Genomic DNA, 9,696 nt, shown 5'->3' on the forward strand with positions numbered 1-9,696 from the left:
CCCGTATGTACGTACGTGGCCATATTTTCTTTCTTGCACCCTGGCCAATGTACGTACATGTACATGCTACGTGCGCTCCTCTGCTACGACACGTGCGCGCCTCTACATCGACCAGTATGTATGTACATGTTCGCGACCAGAATGACAATGCTACGTACGCTTCGACCAGGTGGGTCAAGACTATCAGGCACTTTCTTGCATGCGAAGATGTAGCTGGTGGGTCCCAACAGTCAGGGGTCGAATCATTTTTTTTTCTGTAATATGGACGCACTTCCTTGCATGCGAAGATGTAGCTGGTGGGTCCCAGCAGTCAGGGGGAGAAAACATTAATTTTCAGGGTAAAAAGGATGCAGTTGCATGCATGCGTCCATGGGCATGGTGCTTCCCCACCGTCAGCCTCTCACGTACAGTCATCTTCCGATGACTCTCGTTTGTTGACCACATTGACCACACCTTGCCGAGCGCACCAAGGGCGGTGGACGACGAAGAGGCCCCAGAACGGAATGACCCAGAGATGGGGAAGACGTGGCAGTGGAGTCGCAGATGGAGAGCAGTGGGAAACTTGACTGGTTCAGGTGCACGGCAGCACTGCCACCCACGGGATACAGGAGCAAGAATAGAGGTTGAAGAAGGAGCATGGCTGTTGGATTAACATCCAACGGTCCAGCTGCTAGAATCATTTGTTGATTAAGTTGACAAAGCCCTGCGTACACGTCTGCTTAGTAGGCCCACATGTCAGCCACCAAATCTGCCGGGTCCCAGCTGTCATCGGGAGGAATAGTTTTTTTTTGCATATCAAGGAGGCACTTCCTTCCGTGCGAAGATACAGCCAGTGGGTCCCAACTATCAGGGGGAGGAAATAGCTTAATAAGGAGGAACTTTCCTTGCGTGCGACCATGGACCTCATGGGTCCCAGCCGTCAGGCTCTCACGTACAGTCCTCTTCTGATGACTCTTGTTTGTTGACCACGTCACGCCGAGTGCAGCGAGGCGGTAGACAACGGTGAGGCCCCAGACTGGAATGACCCGGAGATGGGGAAGACATGGCAGTGGAGTCACGAACGGAAAGGAGTAGGAAACTTGACTGGTTCAGGTGGGCCTACACTCGGCATAGAATAGCAGGAGGTGCAGAGTGGAGGAATGGCCTGGCTGATGGCGGGGTAGCACTTTGCTGCGAGGCGCGCAAAACAACACCGCTGGACGCCGGAGGCTAGAGCAGGCGGTCCTGGCAGCACTGGGGGAAGAAGACGAGAGATTGAAGAAGAATGTCAGCCGTTGGATGTAAATCCAACGCCTTGCTTAGGCTTCGACCTACTGGTCCACATGTCAGTCAGTCCATTTGTTTTCTAGTCCATTTGGTGGGCTGGGTGAAACAATGATGTAGCATCTATGCAGCCATTTTATTTGTATGGTAGAATTTAAAGCCCATTTGCATTTTTCTCGAAATCCACGGACTTGCTGGGCTGGGTGAAAATATCATGTTGGGCTGGACAGAGAAATGTTATAAAAACATAAACACGTGATCGCACGTCTATTACTGCATTGGTCAGTAAAATCTTTGCAAGCTTGTGTACGCAATCACTAGGAGTTAACTTGCCAAGTTATATATAAACAATTATTATTATTATTTTGTAAGAACTTTCAATTTACGAAATAAAATATCATTTTAATTTGATGAGTTAATAGGACATGGGGTATTATTATTTTTTAGGCTAGACATGGGACAGTTGAGTTGGTTCTAGGGAAAAGTACTGGGAGAAAACTCAGTTTACATCAAAAAAGAAAGTGGAAGAAAATTCAGATATAGGATTAATGAAAACAAAAAATAAAGGAAGTGGGAAGGTCTATAAAATGGTTGGACGAACGACAGGTCTAACGGAACCTTATGTTGTTTTTATTATATATATATATATGTCATAAATAAGATATATATATATATACTATTATTGAAGGGAAAACATAGGTTTAGTTTTGCATTTTTACAAAAAAATAGAACTGAGTTGTGCGTCGTCTTGAAAAAACAAACATAACTTGGGCTGCTGATGTTATAGACAAGCTAGGTTGGGAGGCCCAGGGGCCGCTTGATCCAAAAAAAATTGAAACATGTCGTGGGCTGCCCATGTTAAACAACAAAACCTAGGCCATGGACTTGGTGGGCCCGAGACTATCAGCCTCTCGACGAACAGTTGTCTCTCGATTCTTTTTGTTTTGCTGACCATGGTCGGAAAGATAGACGGCGGCGCTGCGACGAGAGCACCAAGGCAGAGGATGATGTCGAGACCGCTGACCGAACCAACTGGAGCGGGGGAAGACGCAGGTGGAGGGGAGTACGAGGGTTGACTTGTTCAAATGCAGGGTGGCCGGTGGAGCTCCTTGGTATCATTGTCTTCTTTCATGTTGGCGTAGCAGGGGTTGATGTTGGTCTCGGCGAGGTCAACCACGGAGTCCTTCTCCTGCCCATTGCCAATGATCTTGTATTGCTTTTGGATGTCAACAAGCTTGTTGCACCAGATGGCCGAATCGTCGCGTTCTTCCTTCTCTCCACCGTAGCGAAGGTGCAGTCAGCGCTGCCGATGAAACGAGCGAATGCTCTAGAACCTCTGATGGCCGTACAGCAGTGGTAGACGAGAACCTCGTCTTGCATGCATACCTGGGCGACTGCGATCTGCTGGTCCCTGTCAGGAGGCGAATGGATGGGCACAAGCTCTAGTCCTACAACCTTGTGCTTTCTCGTCCTGTAGGTACTGCTTGAACTCGGCGAGGCAGAGCTTCACCGAGTCCGGATCGTTGGTGTACATCACATTCAACTTGGTGCCGCCATGGGACTGAATGGAGAACTCAAAGGTGAACTCCTTGCTGAAGTCCATATCTAGCAGGCTCACCCCTCGGATCGCCATTGGAGTCTCTTCAAGTGAACGAGTGAGTAGGCGGCAGCAGCAGTTCGTTTTTCAGCTCTTGGGGAACTGGATTCAACAGTAAACTGAGTGTGTATAGGCGACAACAGTTACTACCCCTCCTTCGCCCGCTGCATGCCCGGCAGAATATGCACCCTCGGCGCATTCAAACGCCTCCATTAAGAAACCTATTCCGGCCACACACGCCAGTTCACGAGTGGGTCTGTATTGGTACTGTAATAACAAGTGTTAGTGGTCACTTTACTTAAATTTAATTAGCTTTAATTAAAATGTATTCTTAAAACAAGCAATGCCTTAGCTCGTTCTATCAATGCCACGGGATCAACATGCACAACAATTAGAATTGTTATTCTAAGGACGCACATGATCAACACATTTGCCGCACTTTCACGCAGAAAATACTACCAAGTTTGAACAGTTTGTTATGCTTGTTGTTCTCTGCATCATCATGTCGTGTTTCCCAGCTTGCAAGATTCAAAACCAACAAATATGATTCAAATAATAAGTACAACAAAGATGCCGACACATCTAATTGATTCCCAGCTTCCAAGATTCAGAACCAACAAATAAGATTCAAATAATAAGTACAACAAAGATGCCTGCACATCTCATTGATTCCCAGCTTGCAAGATTCAGAACCAATGCATTAGAGCCTTTTGATAAAGTGAATATCGGTATTAAATCCATCTTGGCTAGCCGTGTCATACAACCCAAGAACTTGGCAAATGCTCTTGACCATCACAACATCTGTAGTAGACTATTCCTGTTTGCACAGACAAGAAAGAGCATGATTACTATAATAGTGGCACTAGCTGAAGCAACTGGTGTGAGGGGCCCTATACCGCCACGACTCGATGTGGTGAACCTGCAACTCCACTCGGATGAGGCCAGCCTAGAGTTCCATGATTCAATTCATGCGCCTTTTTCTGCAATTCACCTGAAATGAAGCGAAAGTTGCATCATTCAGCTAGCAAGAAGTACTTGCTCTCATGAGCTGGCAAGTTCTTCTTTAGTAGTTGCAATAAAATTTAGCAACATTGAGGTTGTCTGTCCTGCTCATGTAAGGTGCAACTATAATTTGCTTATCCTTTTGTGCAGTTCCACTAAAATAAAGTGCCATTGTGGTGACAGTGACGGCTCATCTTGCAAAATCTAATAAAATGTTGCATGAGATTACCAGCAGAATTTGATGGAGATTTTGGAAACTCCAATCACCATTTTGTGCAGTTCCACCAAAATTGAGAGATGTTTCCCACATGACATTTTAGTTGAACTGCACAAGACACTCATTCCAAAAAAAAGTGTTATGTGCAGTTCACCAAAAGGTCACAATAGCAACAGGTGAAATGGATATCCCTATCTGCACAAAAAGATAGAAAGTAAACAGTTGTTGGTCAATAAGAATATACGAAACATACACGAAATGAAAAGAAGCATATTAATTATGTTCATTGCAATCACGCAAGGATAGTAGAAATTTTAAAACGTCAACAATGTTTCATGTTACCGGAAGCATTACGATCAACTATGACATTCCTCAAATATGGGAGTACTTTAATGGTGGCATTGCTTGTTTACCAGATACAGTAAATCAACAGCAGCTAAAGAGTTGGTTTAAGGGCATGGGACCATGGGGACAGCAGGTCACTCAACAGCATAAAGAAGCAACTTAGTTATCATACTGGGGAAAATAGCAGGAGTACCATTTGTTAACACAGTTTAATTGCATCATATCACTGGAGGCATTAGATTAACAATAACATTGGTTAGACATGTCCTTAAGGTAACAGTGTGATCGCTTCATTTTACATGCGCCCTTACATTAACAACAGCAAAAGGTTGGTATAAGGACATGCGACAGAGGACACATCAGCACAATGTACCTACAAGGAGGCATAAAGTGGTGATGCCGAGTTTGTTCATGCTCTGTGAGGGCAGCAAATCTAATCCTGGAGAACTTTTACTATGTGAGGGCAGCAAATCTAATCCTGGAGACCTTTTACTATGTGAGGGAAGCAAATGTAATCCTGGGGACCTTTTACTATGTGAGGGCAGCAAATAGAATCCTAGACATACTCTGTTGACTTGTCCACCAGCCGCCACTGTCTATCCTTTTTTCAACCAATAATAGATATGTTCCTTATCTAGTTTGTACCGAGTTTTCCCATTATCTCCCTTTTCAACCAAGATACCGGTTGGGTATCCGGTCTCTACTACTTTCCCCCTGCTATTTCCTCTTTGAATCAAGTCCTAGATTCATGCTATGATCCCCCCCCCTTCTTCGTTGTTTGAACCAAGTCCTAGATTCGAATGCATGAAGTAGCTTTACCTCTAATAATACTAAAAATTTAGGTGGATGTGGAAGAGCTAATGGAAATAGAAAAAGATGCACATGCAGACACGTTGAGAGCTGGGGCAGTAGAGCAAGGCCGCTTTTGCAGAACTTGTACCTGAGGTTCATCGGGATGTTGGCGGCGGCAGGTCCAATCTGCACACAATACGGCATGGAGGAAGAAGGGTTGGAGGACCTCCCGAGCCGGTGCTGTGTCAGAGAGAATGGCACGGCAGAGGATCGGGCCCCGCCAGCAGCTGTGGGTTTCCTCCCATGGCGGCGATGACCGCGTGAATGATGCACCTTTTAGTCCTCTACACACACCGGCCGAAGGGATCCGGCCGGATCTGTGACCAGCGGTGAGCAGAGAGAAAATGTCGCTACCGCTGTCTTGTTTAGATCTGGAAAGGATGAGAGAATGAAGAGAGCAACCCTAGAAAAGTAAGCGCTCAGGCCCCTGCATACATATATAGTGGAGTGATTATCTTTTTCTCTCCACAACAAGCGTTTCAATTTGTGTACGTGGCATTAAAGAAAAGAAACTCTCTATTTAAGGTGACTAACTCTATGACTCCTATTACTACAAGTAGTACTAGTATTGTTCACTTGTGCTCCCCGGCCCTCCATTCATTGAACAACCCCACAGGTGAATAAACATACAGTACTACTATTTATATGGAACGAGCAACCGCGAACTATTTTCGCGTAGTTAAAAGTTGAGGGCGGGCTTTTCTCGGGCAGTACCAGCGGCAGTTTTCGGGTAGGAGGTTTGACAGAGAGGCGAGGAGAGTGAGGGAGTGGCGGATTCAAACTTACTGCTGGAAAGGTCGGGCTGTGCGATTTGACGGCGCGTTACTACTGGAAAGACTTGTGATATGACTACTCACTATAGTCATGAATTACTGGCGCTACGACCGGGGTGATGCCCCCCTTTCATTCCGCACTCTAATCTAGTGCATGACATGTCGACCTGGATGCTGGCTCTCCCACATGTCGGCGAAGTACGTAGTAAGAAGGAGCAAAGAATGATGTGGTATATACTACTACTACTATTACTCACGTCGGAGGAGTGCAAACCACGGCAGCCCAGTGAACCAGCAGTGCGAACCACAGTAGCCCATTGAACCAACAATGCGAACCACGGTAGCCCAGTGAACCAGCAGTAGAAAACAATGTGGTGATATGGCCATAAAAAATAATGTGCTACGGTCCAGACTATAGCATGTATAGTACTACTCCTCTTTGTTTGGATCCCTGAGTTAGAGCTAGTTTGGGTTGAAATAGCCTTAAATTATCAAAATAGGAGGGGTTAGTTTGAGCTAGTTTGCTCTAACACATCTAAAAAACTAGCCCAGTGGAGAGGTTCTAATTGGGTTAGTTATCCTCGGGCCCACTAAAAGAGAACTAAAAAGATCTCCCCTGCCCGCACCAGATCGCTCCCTCCCCCCTGCCCCTCACGACTCCTCTGTGTTCCCCATTGGGTCGCCCGCCAAGCGCCGCTTTGCCGCTCGCCCTCTCTCTCCTCCAGCCGCCCTCTCCCTCCGGCCTCCGCCGCCCTACTCCGGCCGCACTCTCCCTCTGGCCTTCGAAGGTCGCCCTGCTCCCCCTTCTCCGGTCATTTTTCTCCCTCTGCCGTGCGCGGCGCGGCGCATCTACCAGGGAGGTCGTGAGAGGGGTGAGTTTGTTCGTTCCTTCTCTATTTCACAGCCATATCATTGATCTTGCTCGCTCTAGCGCTAATTCTGATTTGGAAAAGTAGATCCTGATCAAACATGGCATCGATTTGTGGTGCACGCATGGAATTGTTTGATGCTGCTTGAAGAGGTAATAGATCTTTCTAGAGGCCCAAAGATTCAGTTCACCTTTCTAGGTATTTCAGTTTCAGGCTTGCATTATTTCTAGAGGCCCAAAGATTCAGTCCACCTTTCTAGGTATTTCAGTTTCATTCTTGCATTATTTCTAGAGGCCCAAAGATTCAGTTCACCTTTCTAGGTATTTTAGTTCCAGGCTTGCATTATTTCTAGAGGCCCAAAGATTCACTTCACCTTTCTAGGTATTTCAGTTTCATGCTTGCAGTATTTCTAGAGGCCCAAAGATTAAGTTTGCAGTCGGCAGCAAGCGGCCCTGCCACCCATGCCGGTGTCAACCTCAAATCGCAAGCGCCAGCGTTGGAGGGGTTTCCGGGGCTTGGTCTCTACGGAGCCTTCCTCCATAGCAACGATGACCAGCTCCTCCCTGGGTGTGTGAGGGGCTCTGGGCTCCCTCCCTGTCGTGAATGACTTCCGTGATGAGTTAGCTCATGCTTTGTTTCATGGAATGTATTTTTTTGTGAAGCTTGATTGATGACTTGTATGTTTAAGTGGGATATCTCATTTGTATGGACAAAGTAAAATTTATCATGTTTTGCATGCTTGATTTGTAAAGATGGTTCGTTTATGTCAATTGTGAGTGGGAGGAGGCCACACAAGAGCCGGCCACACCATATCCGGCAGGAAATAGGCCCCAAAGTAGTCAAATGATTGAGAAAGAGCATTTATTGTCAATCTAACCCTGCCATCCATACACCTCTTTGGTTTATAGTTAGTTCAGGGTTAGAATCTAACTCTAACCTATAACTGAGTTGGAGTCCTACTCGTCTCGGTTCATCGCCATCATACTTTCCCCATTCTTGTGTTTTCAGTATCCTGCGACTCAAAGAGGCCCTTTCTTTTGCGGAAAAATCAAAGAGGCCCTTAGACTGGTTCGGTCCGGTCATTTTTTGTAAATGTGTTATGTCCATATTTTAATGAACGTGCTCCGGTTTCTACGAAAATAATCCGGTTTCATGTAGTAATTCATTTATTTATTTATTCTTCTACGGGGGGGTTGCATGTAATTCGTAGGTCTGAAATGTGAAGTACCCCGGCATATGCTCCGAGTCGTGCATGCACTACGACCCCGATGCTCTATGTCCCACATGTCGGCTAAAGGGAGCACGTGGAAATAGCCTAGGAGTACATATAGGAGGATAAATGCGTGAAAAAATATGTACTATGAAGCGTAGCTGCAGTTCGAAAAGGAGACCAGCTATAGGTCGCACGCACCCAACTAGTGGTACTAGACATATGACTATTTTTTCCTAAAAAAAGAGAGACACGAGTGCTCAATACTCCTATTATATCAACACGAGTCCCATCTGACAACAGTGTCCGTGCTACAACTAGCTCTCCTCCCTCGTTTCTCTCTTCTAATTCTAAACTCGGCTGACGCCTAGTGCGCAGGGTGGGTTTGCTCAACTGCAGCCCCACCTCATAGTGAAAACATTACGACTGGAGTAAAAATGCCATATACTCCCTCCGTTCCTAAATATAAGCCTTTTTAGATACTACTCCCTCCGTCCGGAAATACTTGTCATCAAGATGAATAAAAGGGGATGTATCTAGATGTATTTTAGTTCTAGATACAACCCTTTTTATCCATTTTGATGACAAGTATTTCCGGACGAAGGGAGTATTTCAAATGGAATACAACATACGGATGTATGTAGACATATTTTAGAGTGTAGATTCACTCATTTTGCTTCGTATGTAGTCACTTGCTGGAATCTTTAGAAAGACTTATATTTGGGAATGGAGGGAGTACTATACTAATAAAACATTAAGGCCACGAGGCGATGCAGTGCTGGTTACAGGAGGCAAGAAGAAGAGATGCATCCATCGACGACGTCCACCTCCTCGACTCAGGGCGCCGGCCCACCGAACGACGGCTAAGTAGCAACGACTTTCGTGGCTAGGTGACGTGCTTCTAAACAATGGCGTCCAAAGATTCCAGCCGCTGGAAGAAGGCCAACATCTTTCTTTCCTCGCTTGCCTTGTAGTGGCATATGTAGAAGATTTCCTAGTAGACGTGGATGTGCCGGTCGACGGTTTCTTGCATGGTGAGGTGTTGCGCGACGAGCGCGGCATCGAGGTGCACATTCTTCGTCGCGACCTCCGGCACCTGTAGGGCCACCAGGGCTTGAAAGAGTTTGTCACCATGGAGGTCGATGATGGTGGCATGCAATGAGGAGCCTGGGCGCACGGGCTGGAGCAGTACGACAAGGTTGTCCGCGTGCTTCTTGACGACGGTGAACTTGCGGATGGAGTTGACCATCATGTCATCCATGCGAGAGGCGAAGCCGGCATTGGCGAGGGCTACGATGCCGGCGGTCGCCAGCATCATCTAGAAATGCTGCACGGTGCAGGGCCGCAGGCCGACACCTTGGATGATTTGGCACAACCGACTACCGCTCACGTCCATCGCCTCCATAGGTGCTTGTGGCTTCTGGTCACTTGGTCTTGGATTGGAGTGAGCAGTGTTGCATAGAGACTAGGAGTAGATGGATTGGAGTGGTGGGGCGCCTTTATATGAGAGTCCAAACTTTGTTGCATTCACATTGTGCTGGCTCTATTCTACTTCTCCAATTAATTCC

The sequence above is a fragment of the Triticum aestivum genome, chromosome 2B (genome assembly GCF_018294505.1).
Source record: "Triticum aestivum cultivar Chinese Spring chromosome 2B, IWGSC CS RefSeq v2.1, whole genome shotgun sequence".
NCBI lineage: Eukaryota > Viridiplantae > Streptophyta > Magnoliopsida > Poales > Poaceae > Triticum > Triticum aestivum.